Consider the following 20,779-nt stretch of genomic DNA (forward strand, 5'->3'; position numbering starts at 1 on the left):
TGTTGAACACCTTTTCATATATCTCTTATCTTGGTCATTTGAATATATCTATGAAAATGATATTCATTTCATTGGAATGAATGAAAAGTGTCTACTGGAAAATGTCTATTGGACATTTTTGGAAATGTCTATTTCCAAAATTGGAAAAATGTCTATTCAGGTCCTTTGCCCATTTTTCAATCAAGTTATTTGGGTTTTTGCTATTAATTATATAAATTATTTATATGTTTTTAGTATTAACCTCTTATATGATATATAAACTGCATTATTTTTCTCATTATGTAGGCTGCATTTCATTTTGTTGATTATTCCTTCAAATGAATATTCATTTTTAAATATATTAATATTAATAATATTCATTTTTTGTTTCTATGTTTCAACATTATACTTGTATACTTGTATTTTAATAGAGGTTTTGTTTTTTTATCTCTCTGCTCTTAATGGTATCATACAAGTTCCTATTAATGTTTTTCACTTAATGATACATCAAGGACATTCTATAAAATATACAAATATGTTTCTAATTTATTTGCATGTATGTGTGTTTAGATTCTTATCTAATGAGTTTTTACTGTTTTAGGGTTGATCCCGGATATCAGATCAATGGGTCAAAGTATATGTGGATCTTTAATTTTAAGGTATATGTTGTTATTTTATTTTCCCAAAAGCCAAAAAAACTTGTGTTTTCATAAGCACTGTATGAGAGTTACACTCCTTTTTGAAATTTATTTTCTTTGCTAATTATGGTAATCAGTATCAAACATAAACAATTGAAAAAGCAGGGGGCAGAATCCTCAGATTCAGGTGAGCCTGATGCTTTTCTTGTAATGAAAGTGATCATGGTAAAACCTGCCTATAAATTCCCTTTGCTAGACATTTATGAGCTTGAGGGGCTAAGATGTTCCCTGTCTTCATGTGCTCTCTCTACCATGAACCTTAGGAATATAAACTTTGCATTTCTGTCCTCACTCATATATCTGTCTAGGAATATGATTTTAACTCAATAACCAGAAGGATTGGGCAGAAAAGACAGAAAATGAAGGAACACATGAATAAAACCTATAAAAGTGAAGATTTATGTGACTTAGCCCTAAAATAGTATCCAATTTACACAAATCCTCTCCCTCCCAGCAATAAATAAAAAGCAGCCCCATTTTTTATTTATGGCTCTCAGATTATATTAAAGAGAGGATAATTCATGATCAATCCTGACATTCCATACCTCTCTCCTTTGTCTGCTTTTCTGCTCTGGAGAACCCACACTCTTCAGATTTCATCATTTACCAAATTTCCCCCTTATCTTCAGTCTTCTTCAATTCCTGCTCCCAAAAATGGGTAACTGAGGCCTCTGAATCAAGCTGCATTATTAAATTGTTCTTACACATTAACTAACAACTTTCTTTTGTTTAGGCCAATTTTGACTATACTCTCATACTTCTGAGAATCTCACTCTCCCTGTCTCTGTCTCACACTCAGATGAAGAAACTATACCACACCCTCCCCTTCTCTTATCCCTTATAACCTGAGTCCTTCAGTGAGAGGATTTCCAATGTCTAAAACAAACAAAAAAATACATAAAAATATCTTCTCTGACATTTTCCAACTGAAAAATTCTAGAAATTCTGATATTTCCACATATTCAATGTATTGAGAGGTCCATATATTAAAATTAAGTAAATACAACACTGGAACAGAAAATACTGGGTTTTTGAAGTTATCCATTGTGCTGTCTTCAGCAGAAAGGAAAAAAAAATCTTCTTTGCTTCAGAAGAAATTTGCAAACAATTATGATTTACATGAGTAAATAAGTTATTGAGTTATTTTAGGAAGTTCATTCTCTATATTGAAAAGGAGAGCAAAAATCAGCAATAGTAAGTTCCAAGATACTTTGGCATTAACTTCTGATGTACCTAGTATGGGGCATGGACATGATCCCCTCTTCACACAGTGGAAAATCCTCATACTGATATCTCTGCCTCAAAAATGAAGGAATGGATAAATGACTCCTTTGAGGGCAAGAAGCCAAAACTAGTTAGTATAGAATAAAGACTCAAATGCTAGTTCTTTTAATCCCACATATTGTGATCTCTAATTGAACACAAACTTTTTCCCACACTTAGTTAATTTCAGTTCAGTTTAGTTGCTCAGTCGTGTCCAATTCTTTGCAACCCTATGGACTGTAGCACACCAGGCTTGCCTGTCCATCACCAACTCCTGGAGCTTGCTCAGACTTATGTCCACCGAGTCAGGGATGCCATCCAACCATCTCATCCTCTGTTGTCCCCTTCACCTCCTGCCTTCAATATTTCCCAACATTAGTTTATTTAAATATCTGTAAAATAAAAAATACTATATTTACTATGACTTCCCTTGTGGCTTAGAAGGTAAAGCATCTGCCTGCAATGTGGGAAACCTAGGTTTGATCCCTAGGATGTGAAGATCCCCTGGAGAAGGAAATAGCAACCCACTCCAACACTCTTGTCTGGAAAATCCCATGGACGGAGGAGTCTGGTAGGCTACAGTCCATGAGGTCACAAAGAGTTGGACACGACTGAGTGACTTCACTTTCTTTCTTTTCTATATTTACTATATTTATTTAAAAATGCATGACTAAGCAGACCTACATATACAGTTTTAAACCCATGTTGTTTGAGGGCTATTGGATACTTGTATATAGCTGTGAAAATTGAGACTATTATTAGGAACCAGTCAAATTCATGTGTTAGTACTGCTGTGTTTTTAGTTTGTTTCTCTTGGAATTATAAGACCAAATGCTAGGAGTGGGTCATAGCTGGGTTTGTTGGGAAAGCAGAACTAATAGGCTTGGACTGAGACAGATGGAGAATGGGGTGAGTTAAGGACAGAGAAAGAAGAATCTGATGGGTGACAGCTGATGCAGGAAGTGTTTAAAATCTCAAGGGAAAGATTCAAAGCAGGAGAGACATAAAATCTGAAGACTGTGGTTTCTCTACCAGAAACCACAGTCTTCAGACTGTGAAGTGGCACAGACTGCTTCCTGCGGCATTTCTTCAGTACTCTGGATAGCTCCCAAAATACATAAGTGCTTGAACTACACCCAGGGTTTTATCCCTGAAGGCTTTCTACCCACAACCCAAGCAGCTGACCAGCTCTTTCTCCTCAAGCAAAATGTTCTGATCATGATGTTTTTAGTGTTGCTAAACTCATTTTCTATGATCTGGAGTTAAACCTCCAAGATTTCCAGTCTTGGTATCAAATCGAAAAGTCATGAATTTGTGTCCTAGTCCTCTTTTTCTGTAGCATCTACAAGCATTATTCTAGAGCTATTATTTCACATACCTGAAAAGATAAGGGTACTGTACAAGAATATTTGTTGGAAGATTGTTAAAATACCAAAATTCCAGATATAACTTGAATAATCATCTTTATGGGAATAAATAAATTGCATATCTGTATGAAATATATAGAGTAATGAAATACAATACAACACATATACATTGGCACACAACTGATGTAGCTTAATTTTCATAACATACTATTCAAGTTGTTTTTAAAGATGGAAATAGGAGATAAGTAAGAGTAAGAGATGTAAGAGATAATATCTTGTGGAACAGTATGAACACTCTATTTCCACCTATGGAAAAAATAGATTAAATATGCACGAATGTATGAAAAAATTGCTAGAAGAATATGCAATAAAACTGATAATAGACTCTAGGCAACAGGTTTATGGAACAGTTTGAATTTTTTACCTTGTGCACATATTACTTTTTTCAATAAAAATGCAGTTATAAGTATATTCTAAAAGTGAATTTAAAGGAATAAATATAGTCCTAGCTATCATGCTTCTTTGTTAGATTTGAGCTACCTCCATTAATAGGTCTAGCAAATTCCCACAAGCTTAAGCCATTGAACATAGTTTCCTGTGGTATGCCACTATGCTGATTTTTTGCTTTTGTTTTCTAATTTCTTTCCCTAAAACTTAAAAAACTAAACTTGAATCACAGGCAACAAAACAAATACTCAATTATTGGAGAGTCCAACTTTATATTCAAAATCTTGTTTGTGATTCTTAAACATAAGCTAAAGAACACTAGAACAGATCATTCTGTGCTTATTATAGTTAAGAACTTTCTTACAGAGAAATCAGCTGCCAACAATTTCTCAGAATTTCATCCCATTGCAGAGCACATGATTGCAGAATGAATCAACGTCTCAGAAGTCTAAAAAATTATGAAAAAGAACATCTCATATGTGGCCTAGGGAAAAGGGTAGGAAGGGGGGGCTTCGATTATGTACAAAGAAAAATTACTTAATCTTTAAGCATCATATATAACAAAGAGAAATTTTTACTTAAGAGGTCTTTTAGCTACAGTAAGATACATATAAGAAGTGTTCTTCAGATTTAGGTTTGAACATAAGTTGTGAATGGCAAAACATTTATTTACATAAAATTTAAATATAAAAGGCAGGAATTCACTGGTCTACTGTGAAAAGCAGACAGTGATCTCTATTTCTTGTCACATATTTGTGAAAAAATGGTGGTTTGCTCAATAGAGAGATAAAAAGATGAATTTCCTGTTACTGAACTTAGGGGACAGACATTCTGCTAGAAGAATCTCATCAAGAAATACAAGACAGACTAAGATAAGGGCTACATTAAAATATTCAATCCTGCCTTGAAAAGACATGACAATATGCTGATAGTGTTTATCTCTGGTAGGATCATGTTTTATCTACACTTCAGTGTATCATATTAATATGTATACTTCTTTATATTTTCCAGGATTCCTACCATAATCATGCATTACTTTAGGGGGAAAAAAATGTCTATTGTTAGAGGCTATGACAGTCCAAAGTGATGATTCAGTTATGAATAAAACAGGACTCATGAATATAATATGCACTACAAATTACAGTAAATGTACCTGGCATTACCTTGTCCCTTTGGTTTTAAACAAGAGCACACATTTAAATTAAATTGTATAATAGGTATCACTACTTAGCTTACAGGGTACAGGACAGCCATGCTTTTCTGTAAAGCTTTGCCCCTCAATGATCACTTACTCTCTCCTCTGGGACCCCAATTCTTGCTAGCTTTACCAACCATTTGGTATTTTATTTTGTTATTGTTCTATTTCAAAGTCCTGTCTGATTCTTTGTGACCTTGTGAATTTTATACTGGCATATATTATTCGTGTGTGTACATGTGTGTGGTCTTTCCAACTATTACATGGTATCCTCCTTGAGGATAATAGTGAAATCTTATAGCTCTATGCAGCCTCTAAATGCCAGCTCAATATTTTAATTATTGTCAAATGTTAAGTAAATATTTGTTGATTTGTAACATAACCTTAATCGATGAAATGGAGGTTGTGTAATTAAATATATCATCATATTAACTGACCTAAAGACATTAGGCATAAATAAAATCTTCATTGGATACTTTGTTGAGTAAAATAGACATTTCACCTCACTCCTCCCCCCGAAAATTTTGATAGAGACCTGTGTGGTCTGGAGGACAGGCATTTAAATTCTTATTCCTATAATTTAAATGCCAGGTATTTAAATTCAACATTGTGACAGGTACAACCACTTAGCCCCAAGATTAAATGAAATCCTTTTCTCAACCTTCCTGAGTGGAAGAATACAAACAGTTGGTGTGTCAGAATCACCTGACTTTTCTATAATTTATTTCATAGCTTTGTTAGTCACCTCTGTTGGTTCATAGTGGTACTTTGACGAAATAATGATGAAATGATGATCTGTTTCCATCTTCATTTCCTCCTTTTAGGTTCAAAGGGAAAGTATACAAATGTTATCAAAGACCAGATCCACTATTTGAGCTTTTATTGCCAATCTATTTAGAAACTGGTTCTTTTAAATACATCTTATCTTTAATCAGCCTGCCATTGCCTCCTTCTCTTTGAACTTAAACCATTTCCGTCTTCTGAAAAATAATTTGACCTTGCTAACTAGGACTCTAATTTTGTGCATTAATTCAAACATTTCCTGCCTATGTTTCTTTACCTTCTGTCCTCTGTTTTGATACTATTTACTTGTTATCTTCCTTTCATCTGAAAAGGCATTGAACAGAGGTTGCTGTCTGTGTAAATGTACCCTAGAAACGCTCTGTGCACAGCCAGAATAAATGCATATGGTGGTCTTGCTGACCTCACTCCAATTGCCTTCCCCAATCCTCACATTTCAAATTTATACTGCAGGTAGCTCCCAGGTTAATTTTCCTAATTGTGTGTGTGTGTGTGTGTGCACTCAGGCATATCCGACTCTTTGCAACCCTATGGACTGTGGCCCACCAGGCTCCTCTATCTGTGGGATTTTTCCAGCAAGAATACTGAAGTGTGTTGTCATTTCCTCCTCCAATAATTTTCCTAAAATATAATTCAAACATTTCTTGAATGGAATGAGGTCTAAATGACTGACTCTAATTTTTGGTGCTCACCAACTGTCTCCCCCACCTCATTCCTACTCTTGCACAGAGGGCTTTCACTCCAGTCACAGCCATCGCCTAAGCAGACTTTTCCCACTGCCATTGCTTCATCATGTAGCATGTGCCATCTTCCTGTTTACAACTTTCTACCCACATCAATATCCATGTAACTTCTACATATCCTTCAAAGCCCAATTTAAAGTTTACATCTCTATCAAACTTAAATGACTCCTTGACTTGCTGGAATTTCTCCATCTTTTCTCTGATTCCTATACTATTTATTTCTATCTGACTTTTTATTATACTTATTTGTGAATGTGTATATGCTCTGTCTTTACATTTAGTTGAAACTTCTAGGTGTCAGAGACCAAACATTATAACTTTTTGTAGCTTTCAAATTGTACAGCACAACATCTTATATATAGTGATGTACTTGGTGAAAGTTGATACCATAACATGATTTTCAGTAATTAGTAGGTTTTTATAACTATGCCTACTATAATTATGTTATCAAGTCCAAGTTTGTACTGCTCACCACACGACAGGCCAGTAAATAGAGGTAAGTTGTTGAAGCAAGGAATAGAGTTACTTACTCTTATTCACAGAGTAAGCAGGATCAAGATGTTGGGCCAGTGTCTCAAAGAACCATCTTACCCAGGTTTTGGATGCTAGTTTCTTTTACAGAATGAAGAGGAGGAGGTAAGGAGGTTAAGTAAAAAAAAAAAAAAAGAGTAATTTGTTACAAATATTTCCTGGTTCTGGCCAGACTCAAAAGGGGATGTATGTTGACTTCTTTCCTGTAGCCATTCACAGGTGGGCCTAGTCAGGATGCTTCCTGAGAGCAAAATAAAGATACTTTAGCTTAACACTCAGGCATGGGAGGCAGGTTTCCAGAAGATGGGCCATTATGTATACTTTAAGCTATAGGCAACATCCCTTTAGTGATTAACTTTTAGCAAAAGCAATAGAATGTAAAGATTAAAGTAAAAGAGACAGACCGATATGGAGTCAGATTTGCTTTTCCCTACTGCAATTACAATCATATTTTGGCATCTTATAATAAAGATAGATTAGTTTATTGCACAGGGGTGTTTTGTTTGTTTGGTACTGTGTGTGTGTGTGTGCACACAGGCACATGCTCACACTTCAGGTTACGTAGTATTCAGAACTTGATAGCAGCTGTGTTACTACCATTTTAGCGGAAGATAATAATTTGGAAATATACTTCATCTAAATCCTCCTGCTTGACTTGAGCATGACTGAGCAGTTTAGCACACACACACGCAAAGGACCACACGGAACATCAAGTTTCTGGAAAGTCCCTTAGTAAAAGGGAGGTTACCCTTCAGGGATCACACCACATGTTGTGGTGAAGGGGCTTGTGTAACTCAGTCAATCTATGAGTCATGCCATGCAGGGCCCCCAGAGATGGACGGGTCATAGTGAAGAGTTCTGACCAAAGATGGTCCACTGGAGAGAGAAAGGCAAACCACTCTAGTATTCTTGCCATGAAAACCCCATGAACAATACAGAAAGTAAGCGTCTTTTAATTTCACCCTGCTTATTTAACTTATATGCAGAGTACATCATGAGAAACGCTGGACTGGAAGAAGCACAAGCTGGAATAAAGATTGCCAGGAGAAATATCAATAACCTCAGATATGCAGATGACACCACCTTTATGGCAGAAAGTGAAAAGGAACTAAAAAGCCTCTTGATGAAAGTGAAAGTGGAGAGTAAAAAAGTTGGCTTAAAGCTCAACATTCAGAAAATAAAGATCATGGCATCCGGTCCCATCTTAGTGTCAGGGGAGTGTAATCTCCTTGGTTCTGTCTCATCACAGCAAAGATTTGAAGTGACGGACGTTAAAGCCCTTGGCACATCACAGCTCTTGGACAGTCTATGTTAGAGTGGGACAGATCAGTTTTATTTAGAAAATAAAGGAAAATACATCCTCAAGGCGTGAGGGCATGCTGACCCAAAAGACCTGAAGAGAAGAGAGAGCCCCAGCCCTTTGGCTCCTCTTTTTATGTTTTTCCTCCCCCTGGGCCTGCCCTATGTATATTGGGCTAGCCAGGAGTGCTGTTTGTTCTACCTGAGGTCCTCACTCTGGTCCTCAGACCTTCCTTTGACCTTCCTTTATTCTATTTTCATGGGTTTTTCCCTTCCTTGTCTTTTAGCCACTGCCATTTTGGACTCCTGTTTCCTATTCTAACTACCCAACGTTAGGAATCAGTGAACTAAAATGGACTGGAATGGGTGAATTTAATTCAGGTGACCATCATCTCTACTACTGTGGGCAAGGATCCCATAGAAGAAATAGAGTAGCCCTCATAGTCAAAAAAAAGAGTCCAAAATGCAGTACTTGGGTGCAATCTCAAAAACAACAGAACGATCTCAACTTGTTTCTAGGGCAAACCATGCAATATCATAGTAATCCAAGTCAATGCCCCAACAATTGATGCTTAAGAAGCTGAAGTTGACCAGTTCTGTGAAGACCTACAAGACTTTCTAGAACTAACATACATACACACACAAAAAGATGTCCTTTTCATCTTAGGAGATTGGGATGAAAAAGTAGGAATTCAAAAGATACCTAGAGTAACAGGCAACTTTGGCCTTGGAGTACAAAATAAAGCAGGGCAAAGGCTAACAGAGTTTTGTCAAGAGAACCCACTGATCATAGCAAACCCCATTTTCCAACAACAAAACAGAGGACTGTGCACATGGACATCACCAAAGGGTTAATACCAAAATCAGATTGATTATATTCTTTGTAGCCAAAGATGGACAAGTTCTATTCAGTTAGCAAAAACAAGACTTGTTGCTGACTGTATCTCAGATCATGAGCTCCTTATTGCCAAATTCAGGCTTGAATTTAAAAAGTAGAGAAAACCACTGGGCCTTTCATGTATGACCTAAATCAAATCCCTTATGATTATACAGTGGAAGTGATAAATAGATTCAAGGGATTAGATCTGATAGACAGATTGACTGAAGAACTAAGGACAGAAGTCCATAACATTATACAGGGGCAGTGACCAAAAATGACTCAGGAAAACAAATACAAAAAGGCAAAGTGGTTGTCTGAGGAGGCTTCATAAATGGCTGAGGAAAGAAGAGAAGTGAAAAGCAAAGGAGAAAGGGGAAGATATACCCAGATGAATGCAGAATTTCAGAGAACAGCAGGAAGGGATAAGGCCTTCTTCAGTGGGCAAAGCAAAGAAATAGATGAAAACAACAAAATGGGAAAGACTAGAGATCTCTCCAAGAAATTAGAGGTAACAATGGAACAATTTATTAAAGGATGAGCATGATAAAGAACGGAAACAATAAGGACCCAACAGAAACAGAGGAGATTAAGAAAAGTTTGCAAGAATACACAGACAAACTCTAAAAAAAAGGAGTTTAATGACCCAGATAACCACAACGGTGTTATAGTGTTATAACATACTGGTGTTATAACCACTCACCTAGAGCAAGATATCCTGGAGTGTGAAGTCAAGGGGGCCTTAGGAAGCATTCAGTTCAGTTCAGTTCAGTCGCTCAGTCATGTCCGACTCTTTGCAATCCCATGAATCGCAGCACGCCAGGCCTCCCTATCCATCACCAACTCACAGAGTTAACCCAGACTCACATCCATCGAGTCAGTGATGCCATCCAGCCATCTCATCCTCTGCTGTCCCCTTCTCCTCCTGCCCTCAATCCCTCCCAGCATTACTATGAACAAAATTAGTGAAGGTGATGGAATTCCAGTTGAGCTTTTTCAAATCCTAAAAGATGATGCTGTGAAAGTGCTGCACTCAATATGCCAGCAAATGTGGAAAACTCAGAAGTGGCCACAGGACTGGAAAAGGTCAGTTTTCATTCCAATCCCAAAGAAGGGCAATGCCAAAGAATATTCAAACTATGGTACAATTGTGCTCACTTCACATGCTAGCAAGGTTAGGCTCAAAATCCTTCAAGCTAGACCCTAGAAATATATGAACTGACAACTTCCAGATGTACAAGCTAGATTTAGAAAAGGCAGAGGAACCAGAGATCAAATTGACAACATTCACTGGATCATAGAGAAAGCAAAGGAATTCCAGAAAAACATCTACTTCTGCTTCAACGACTCTGCTAAAGCCTTTGACTTTGTGGATCACAAAAAATGGAAAATTCTCAAAGAGATGGGAGTACCAGACCACCCTGCCTATCTCTTGAGAAATCTGTATGAAGGTCAAGAAGCAACAATTTAGAACTGAACATGGAACAACAGATTGGTTCAAATTAGGAAAGGAGTACATCAAGACTGTATATCGTTACCTTGCTTATTTAGCTTCAATGCAGAGTACATCATACAAAATGCCAGGCTGGATGAATCCCAAGTGGAATCAAGATTGCGGAGAGAAATACCAACCTCAGATATGCAAGTGACAACACTGTAATGGCAGAAAGTGAACAGGAACTCTAGAGCTTCTTGATGAAGATGAAAGAGGAGAGTGAAAAAGCTGACTTAAGCCAGAAAGAAAAACACCAATACAGTATACTAACACATATAAATGGAATTTAGAAAGATGGTAACAATAACCCTGTATATGAAACAGCAAAAGAGATAATGATGTATAGAAGAGTCTTTTGGACTCTGTGGGAGAGGGAGAGGGTGAGATGATTTGGGAGAATGGCATTGAAATATGTATAATATCATATATGAAATGAGTCACCAGTCCAGGTTCGATGCACAATACTGGATGCTTGGGGCTGGTGCACTGGGACGACCCAGAGGGATGGTATGGGGAGGGAGGAGGGAGGAGGGTTCAGGATGGGGAACACGTGTATGCCTGTGGCGGATTCATTTTGATATATGGCAGAACCAATACAATATTGTAAAGTTTAAAAATAAAATTAATTAAAAAAAAAAACTCTACATTCAAAAAACTAAGATTATGGCATCTGGTCCCATCACTTCATGGCAAATAGAAGGGAGAAAGAGGAAGCAGTGACATATTTTATTTTCTTGGGCTCCAAAATGACTGTGCACTGTGACAGCAGCAATGAAATTGAGAGACACTTGCTCCTTGGAAGGAAAACTATGACAAACTTAGACAGCATATTAACAGGCAGAGACATCACTTTCCCTCAAAGGTCAGCATAGTCAAAGCTATGGTTTTTTTAGTAGTTATGTACAGATGTGAGAGTTGGACCATAAAGAAGGCTGAGCGCCAAAGAATTGATGCTTTCAAATTGTAGTGCTGGAGAAGACTCTTGTGAGTCCCTTGGACAGCAAGGAGGTCAACCAGTCAATCCTAAAGGAAATCAACTCTGAATATTTCAATGCAAGAACTGATGCTGAAGCTGAAGCTCCTATACTTTGACCACCCGATATGAAGAGTGACTCATTGGAAAAGCCCCTGATGCTGGGAAAGATTGAAGGCAAAAGCAGAAGGAGTAGCAGAAGAAGAGATAGTTGGATAGCATCACCAACTCAATAGACATGAATTTGGACAAACTCTGGGAGACAGTTGAGGACAAAGGAGCCTGGCATGCTGCAGTCCTTATGGTCTCAAAAAGTCAGACATGGCTTGGCCACTGAAACACAACAGCAAAAAGAGAAGTTTGGGATTTATAAATTGTATGAAAAAAAAATAAAGTCACTATATTTGAAAGTATTTATTTCAGATGTTGTATCCTCTAATGTTAACATTTTCCAGGAAGTCTCTTGAACTTTTTATAAGGGAGCTGGAATTGAATGGAAAAATAAGACCTGCTACACTCAAAAAAAAAAAAAGCATTTACAATTATTTGATGGGAAGGAAGGGAAATCTGTGAACCTATATTTGTTCGCCTGTAAATTTTTCTTTCACATGAAATTGATTTAAGTAATATTATTTTAACATATAAATAGAATATTCTGTAAACTTTAATTGCCCAAGAAATTGATTGTGAATCCCCAGAACTGTACTGGACTCATAAACCTAGGGCTGAACAATCAGGGGCTTGAAGTTAATACTGTAATTTGACAATCAAATATTAGTTGCTTCTTTTGACACAAAGGGCAACAGAAAACCACAGAATAAAATCCATTAAGGCAGATAAAGCTACTAAAAGCTCATACATTTTGCTATGAGATGTACACTCTACCCAAAACAGGAACAGAATTAGTTTTTGGCTGCAACATGATTTTCCTCAAGTACTTGTCATTAAAACATGTAGTTGAAGGAGAATATAAGTTCTTGGCTTATTATTATAATAATTTTCCAGCAGAATTTAAATTCTGGTACCAAGTAAGTGAATTTTTGGAGTCTTGTAAAGTGGTTTAGTGGAACGGTTACAAGATTTTTGATTTAGACATACTTGATAGCTCTGCTACCAATCAGATATATGACAATGAACAAGTTATCTAATTATTCTGAATCTCTTCTCTAAGCCTGAAGTTAATACATTCTAAGTACATGTAGAGCTAGAAGACAATATTAACTTTTTTCTTTGCCCCTTCTCTCTTTTTTTTTTTTTTTTGACACTTTTTTTTTTAACTGAAGCATATTTGCTTTACAGAATTTCATAATTTTCTGTTCATATGTCAAAAATCAGCCACAGGTACACCCATGACCCCTTCCTCCCGAACCTCCCTTCCATCTCCCTCCATTTCTCACCCTTCTAGATTGTCACAGAGCCCCTGTTTGCCCCTTTCTTTTTTCTTCTTCTCTGCCTTCTTCCTTTTATTTGGCCCAAAACATTCCATGATACTGAAATGCTTTATGATTCACCAAGGAAAAAATTAATTTTGTATTTTATGTATACATCATTAAGTGCTTTTACCATAATTTTCTTATTAGTAATTAATTTTTTTAAGTTCCAGCTATGTCAGCATCAGTTAAAGAGAGATGTGGATCTAATTAAACCACTTCCTTTCTATCTAACATGGACAAATAAAGATTTACATTAGTATTAAAACATATTTCAAAGAAGAAATTGAAACCAGGTAATACCATAGGCAAAAAGAAGAGCACAGTGCAGTCAGAAAAGGTGTCATAGAGACGAAAACACTTAATTTTGAGCACCATAAATAAATAGTCTTCACAGTTTGTAAAGTGTTTCCTTTTATTTATTCAATGAATAAATTTTCTAAATGCCCACTTTGTCTTTACACCAGGTGCTAGGGATTAAAAGATGAATAAAACCTTGGCAATTTATCTCAATAATCTTACAGATTAATAAAGCATTGACAGGTAAATAATCAATTCTCTTCATTATTCAAGTGCAATAAAGGAATGATTTACAAGGTACCACAGAATGAGCAGGGTAATTAACTTTATGGGAGAAGGGGATGGGAGTTGCCACACAAAATTGGTAAATACTGCTCACAACTATCTTTTAAAGGTGGTAGCAAGGTAATGTATCATGTTCATTTCAGACATGAAGAAACAACTGGAGCTCAGTGATTTGAGAAAGCTTAAACCAGGCTTCAAAGTCAAGTGTAACAACTCCTCAACCAGTGTTCTTCCCAGGATGATCAGGTACTCAGTCAAGTCTATCAAACCATACTCTTCCTAACTGTAAGTAGAGTTTAAAAATAATTTTCCATTCAACAGTGTCATAAGGCTGCAACACTATAGAGGGAGATAGTAGAGTCATCATATATAACGCCAACAAAATATTCTAAAGAAGTTCACCATCATGGAATGAGTGTTTGCTTTATGTCAACTTCATGCAGAAAGTTCTGCCAAAGAAACAGGATTACAGAATATTTAGCTGAGCATTACTTTACTAGCGTGTGAGATGAGTGCAATTGTGCGGTAGTTTGAGCAGTCTTTGGCATTGCCTTTCTTTGGGATTGGAATGAAAACTGACATTTTTCAGTCCTGTGGCCACTGCTGAGTTTTCCAAATTTGCTGGCATATTGAGTGCAGCCCTTTCACAGCATCATCTTTCAGGATTTGGAATAGCTCAACTGGAATTCCATCACCTCCACTAGCTTTGTTCGTAGTGATGCTTTCTAAGGCCCACTTGACTTCACATTCCAGGATGTCTGGCTCTAGGTCAGTGATCACACCATCGTGATTATCTGGGTCATGAAGATCTTTTTTGTACAGTTCTTCTGTGTATTCTTGCCATCTCTTCTTAATATCTTCTGCTTCTGTTAGGTCCATACCATTTCTGTCCTTTATCGAGCTCATCTTTGCATGAAAATTTCCTTTGGTATCTCTGATTTTCCTGAAGAGATCCTTAGTCTTTCCCATTCTGTTGTTTTACTTCAGCAATATGTGAACCGTGAACTTCCTGATGTTCAAGCTGGTTTTAACAAAGGCAGAGGAACCAGAGATCAAATTGCCAACATCCGCTGGATCATAGAAAAAGCAAGAGAGTTCCAGAAAAACATCTATTTCTGCTTTATTGACTATGCCAAAGCCTTTGACTGTGTGGGTCACAATAAACTGTGTTAAATTCTGAAAGAGATGGGAATACCAGACCACCTGATCTGCCTCTTGAGAAATTTGTATGCAGGTCAGGAAGCAACAGTTAGAACTGGACATGGAACAACAGACTGGTTCCAAATAGGAAAAGGAGTATGTCAAGGCTGTATATTGTCACCCTGCTTATTTAACTTATATGCAGAGTACATCATGAGAAATGCTGGACTGGAAGAAACACAAACTGGAATCAAGATTGCCAGGAGAAATATCAATAACCTCAGCTATGCAGATGACACCACCCTTCTGGCAGAAAGTGAAGAGGAACTCAAAAGGCTCTTGATGAAAGTGAAAGTGGAGAGTGAAAAAGTTGGCTTAAAGCTCAACATTCAGAAAACGAAGATCATGGCATCCAGTCCCACTACTTCATGGGAAATAGATGGGGAAACAGTGGAAACAGTGTCAGACTTTATTTTTCTGGGCTCCAAAATCACTGCAGAGAGTAACTGCAGCCATGAAATTAAAAGATGCTTACTCCTTGGAAGGAAAGTTATGACCAACCTAGATAGCATATTCAAAAGCAGAGACATTACTTTGCCAACAAAGGTTCGTCTAGTCAAGGCTATGGTTTTTCCAGTGGTCATGTATGGATGTGAGAGTTGGACTGTGAAGAAGGCTGAGCGCCAAAGAATTGATGCTTTTGAACTGTGGTGTTGGAGAAGACTCTTGAGAGTCCCTTGGACTGCAAGGAGATCCAACCAGTCCATTCTGAAGGAGATCAGCCCTGGGATTTCTTTGGAAGGAATGATGTTAAAGCTGAAACTCCAGTACTTTGGCCTCCTCATGTGAAGAGTTGACTCATTGGAAAAGACTCTGATGCTGGGAGGGATTGGGGGCAGGAGGAGAAGGGGATGACAGAGGATGAGATGGCTGGATGGCATCACTGACTCGATGGACATGAGTCTGAGTGAACTCCAGGAGTTGGTGATGGACAGGGAGGCCTGGTGTGCTGCGATTCATGGGGTCACAAAGAGTCTGACACGACTGAGCGACTGATCTGATCTGATCTGATTCTGTAGCATTCCGTCTTGGTGAAGTCATGATGGCTAGGCAGAATCCATGGTCTAGAGGTCCCCACTTACCAAAAGGGCAATTTAAAATTGCAAGGAGATCCAACCAGTCAATCCTAAAGGAGATCAGTCCTGCGTGTTCATTGGAAGGACTTATGTTGAAGCTGAAACTCCAATACTTTGCCCACCCGATGCAAAGAACTGACTCATTTGAAAAGCCCCAGATGCTGGGAAAGATTGAAGGTGGGAGGAGAAGGGGATGACAGAGAATGAGATGATTGGATGGCATCACTGACTCAATGAACATGAGTTTGGGTAAACTCTGGGAGTTGGTGATGGACAGGGAGGCCTGGATTGCTGCGATTCACGGGGTCGCAAAGAGTTGGACATGACTGAGCAATTGAACTGAACTGAACTGATGATTTCAAATAATGAATTGAGTATTATTCTTGACCTGCCTATAGTTAGCTTTTTCTTAATATAGAACTTTTACTATTCTCCTTTAACAACTGTATATATGAACACATTGCATCCAAATATGGCACTATCCCAAAGGACTCTCACAAACACTCCCTTTAAAGTGAAATTTCATTATTATCTTTTAGCAAGCTAGAGGCTATTTCCACCTTGGAAATACAGTTTGGTGAAGACTATAAACTTAAAAACCTAAGATGCCATATAGTTTTCCACTATGTAATAGAGTTGCTTCATTCCCCATGGATTTCTCTTTCTATTAAGTTAGTACCATTTCTATTCTCTTTCTATTTGAATTATTTTTACAAGGAAGGATAAGGAGTAAAAACAAAATAAGAGTATGGGATGTTTAGGACTTTTTTATGATAGAATATTCTAACATCTCTCTACTTAAAACAAAATTTCTGTTCTTTGCAAATATAAGCTGATTCTTAAGGTTGAATTTATGTGCCATAAATGTTCTTAAACAAAAGATATGAATATTTAGGTGGTGTGTCTTTACTTTGTGAACTTGCCCTAAGACAGATGTCTACTTTTTGAACTTGACTAAGATGTATGCCTTCCTTCGAGTTAATTTATAATTCAAGTTATAATTTGTCTTCATAGTGAAAGAAAGTTTAGATCAAAATAGGGAAGTTGAATCTAATCTCTGTAGCCTGATACCAAGTTAAATCTCTGAGACAGTTTTGGGTGAAGTACAAAAGAATAGCTTTATTGCTTTGCCAGGCAAAGGGGGCCACAACAGGCTAATGCCCTCAAAACTGTATGTCTCAACTTGGAGAGGTAGTGAGAAGTTTTAAAGTAATGATTCAAGGAAGGCATGATCAACTCCTGGACATTCTTCTGACTGGTTGGTTGTGAGGTAAGTCCGAGTCAGCATTATCAACCTTCTGGTTCGAACTGGTAAGTGCTTGGGAAAGCTTTTGGTTGTTAACTGTTAACTTTTCCCAACTGGAGGGGATTTCAGTATCTGCAGAACAGCTCAAAGGTATTTTTGTGTGTATCCCTTGTTGAGGAATCAGGCCTTGCCCCAAGGTTGCTCCTGTTGTTCCTCCTGACTGTTTCTCCCTTGTCTTGCATCCCTTCCCTTCCCTAATTAACAACTGCTTGAATCTGCCCATTGGAACTCAGGGAAGGTCATGAAGGCTGAATGAAGCCTATTTCTTGTATTCAAAGAACTGAGGGACACAGAAAAGCTTTTGTGCTCAGGAGCCCAAAAGGGCCTTGCTTGGTGTCAGTAGTGATGCTTCCTTCCTTTTGCAATTCTCTCGAAATGCAAAATTCATATTTGGTGCATGGATAGGTTCAGAGACTCATATAAGTACCACCCTGAAATATGCAATTGCAATGATTCCTATTATCAATTATGATGTGTTATATCTTCTCATGTTTCTTCTTTTCTTCTACCGTTGACTTTCTCATTTTATGTAATAAAAACCCTTCAATAGTTTGTAACACTGTTATGAGCCTATTCATATTTGTGGAGCCATTTTATCATTATAAATATATACTCTTATTGTATCAAATATTTTAGACTTTGAGAACATAAATAATATTTTATATGCTTGTATGCCAATAGACATTTACAGTTAAAGACAATATTGACATGGAAAACTCAATCAAATATATAATCTGCATGTATATAAATTCTAATTTATAAAATACATAAATATATACATATATAAAATGCATGCATATATATGCTGCTGGCTGAGAAATAGAGCTCTAGAAGTAGAGTCTCTGTGTTTATCTGTCCACCTATCTATAAATTCCAGTTACATTTGTTTAATATAACTCTCACATGTATTTTGGAACGCCTTAATAGCAGATGTATTATTTTATATGGGTAAGAAAATGGACTGATAAAATGAAAAGAAAGAGCTATGTTTCTACTGGCAAATAAATAACGTTCAAGTCAAAATAGGAAAAATCAAGACAGGGAGTCAGCATTTCTTGGTTGGCTGCTACATAGTATAATTTGCAATGGACATGAGTTTGAGCAAACTCTGGGAGATAGTGAAGAACAGGAAAGTCGGGTGCTGCAGTCCATGGGGTCACAAAGAGTCCGACAAGACTTAGCGACTGAACAACAACAATAATTTGCCTAAATTCACAGATGGTTCAGTGACAGGACCAATACCTAAACCCAGATTTTTATCACTCCAAAACCCATGATTTGTTGTGTGTTAACTGGAGGATAGTGAGGTGGATTTAAAAAATTAAAGAATATTTTAGAAAACATAAGTCCAAATGAAAGAATAATTTTTTCCTCCAAATTTAAACAGCACTCAAACCTCATATGAATCATCCTCCCACTCCTAGTCGAGTCTATTAGGTATCATCCTCTCCATTGACACATATAGGGAGAATTGAAAATAAAAACTAAGAAATTAAACATGAACATTCTCAAAAGGCTCTCTGTAAACTAATCTTATAATCAGCAAGTGAAATGATTTAGAGAAAGCTAGCAGAAAAGAACAGGTCTATGTCCTAAGGGAAATACTTGATTACTTGACCTTCTTGGATTAAGAGCCAGAAGCATTAGCAGAAAAGTATTATTATTATAAATTCAATCAAAAATAAACTTATCATTCAATGTTGGCTTGGAAAAACATGTTCTTACTGATAATTAACTCCTGAGTATTAAGTGAAAAACATCCCCTTTTTAGAACAGTCCTCAGATGAAAGAGTTCTGAGCATTACTTAACTTCCTTCTTTAACTTAACCATGGCAAGAGCACCCCGGGCCTGAGTCCTGCTGAGCTGCTAACGTGGCTTCCCAGCTGCTGGACTGAAAGTGGTGAAAATAACAGAGACCACAGACCCTGTGGCTCCCATAAGCTCTTCAACCTTACAAAGGAAACTTAAATGCATTCTGAAAGCCTCAGGATAATTATCACATGAAAGACTTTATTTATCAGGCTGACATAGATTCCCACTAGAGGTCAGAGCTATCACCACGGTACGTCATTCCTTCCTGTGGCATCTCTACAGGCACAGAGTTTAAGAATAAACTTCACCAGGGGCATTTCCATGTACAGTTTTCTAGGGCAAGAAGCAATTCTCTGACTGCTCATTGCTGCCTACATGACCAGCCTAGCTTTCTTCGGCTCAGCAATCTGGTAGAAGTCAGATGCAGAGGATTGCTATCCTTCCCATTATAAGCATCACAAATTCAATGGACCATAAAAGATTGAATCTTTCATTTAAGCATTATCATGACATTCATTTCAATTACTGTGGCTGAAGGAATACATTGAAAACAAAGAATCAAGGTATGTTGAGAAAAGCCTTTCCTTTTTTCCCTATAAATTTCCAAATGACTTATGATAGTGATGAAAATAATAGAACTGACAAGATAGTCCTTTTTGTCAGTAAGAAATGACTTTACACTTGGTCTCAAAATCCCTTTATACCCTAATTATATATAAATATGAGTGTGTGGGTGTGTGGGGGTGAGAGAGGGTAAAAGAGAGAAAGCAAGTTTATTCTAATGACTTTGGATTAAACTGAGCACTTCTTTTTTTACTGCAACAAATGAACTTTAGTTTTAGAGGCTAGGTGTACATAATTGACTTAAATAGCAAAGTCAGGAAACATATCTGATACAAGGTTACATTTGTTCCCTGTAGCTGATTATATTAACCAGACAATAAATAAATCTTTTATATTCCATAAAATCACTATTTCTGTGGTACCTACTGGGGAAAAACTGGTTCCATTGTGAATATTCCTGTAGTTCTTTTTCTAAGCATAGTTTTAAGAAGTCTCAAGATCTGGCTTTTCTTTGAGTGGCAAACTCAACACTCAAGTTCCCAAATAATAGGTCAAAGAGCCAAGAAACAGGCGGTAGCATCATTTAGAAGATACTTGAATGGGTCAAAAGGATTCCAACAAGGAATTTGAGACTTTTGTAATTACTCCTTGGAAGGAAAGTTATGACCAACCTAGATAGCATATTCAAAACCAGAGACATTACTTTGCCAACAAAGGTTCGTCTAGTCAAGGCTATGGTTTTTCCTGTGGTCATGTATGGATGTGAGAGTTGGACTGTGAAAAAGGCTGAGCGCTGAAGAATTGATGTTTTTGAACTGTGGTGTTGGAGAAGACTCTTGAGAGTCCCTTGGACTGCAAGGAGATCCAACCAGTCCATTCTGAAGGAGATCAGCCCTGGGATTTCTTTGGAAGGAATGATGTTAAAGCTGAAACTCCAGTACTTTGGCCACCTCATGCGAAGAGTTGACTCATTGGGAAAGACTCTGATGCTGGAAGGGATTGGGGGCAGGAGGAGAAGGGGACGACAGAGGATGAGATGGCTGGATGGCATCACTGACTTGATGGACATGAGTCTGAGTGAACTCCAGGAGTTGGTGATGGACAGGGAGGCCTGGCGTGCTGTGATTCATGGGGTCG

At 37.4% G+C, this 20,779-nt stretch overlaps 1 long non-coding RNA gene across 1 annotated transcript in view; it reads left to right on the plus strand.

Moving 5' to 3' along the window:
* Nucleotides 1–606: 606 nt before the first annotated feature.
* Nucleotides 607–20,779, plus strand: part of LOC147369925 (uncharacterized) — a 28,772-nt gene continuing 8,599 nt past the window's right edge. Inside the window, exons 1-2 of the long non-coding RNA XR_015168113.1 lie at nucleotides 607–638; nucleotides 13,827–13,929. This is a non-coding gene — a long non-coding RNA (uncharacterized LOC147369925). The remainder of the gene's footprint in view (nucleotides 639–13,826; nucleotides 13,930–20,779) is intronic.

The sequence above is a fragment of the Bos grunniens genome, chromosome 7 (assembly GCF_055505025.1).
Source record: "Bos grunniens cultivar Pamir isolate PY7600 chromosome 7, Bosgru_T2T1.0, whole genome shotgun sequence".
Taxonomy (NCBI): domain Eukaryota; kingdom Metazoa; phylum Chordata; class Mammalia; order Artiodactyla; family Bovidae; genus Bos; species Bos grunniens.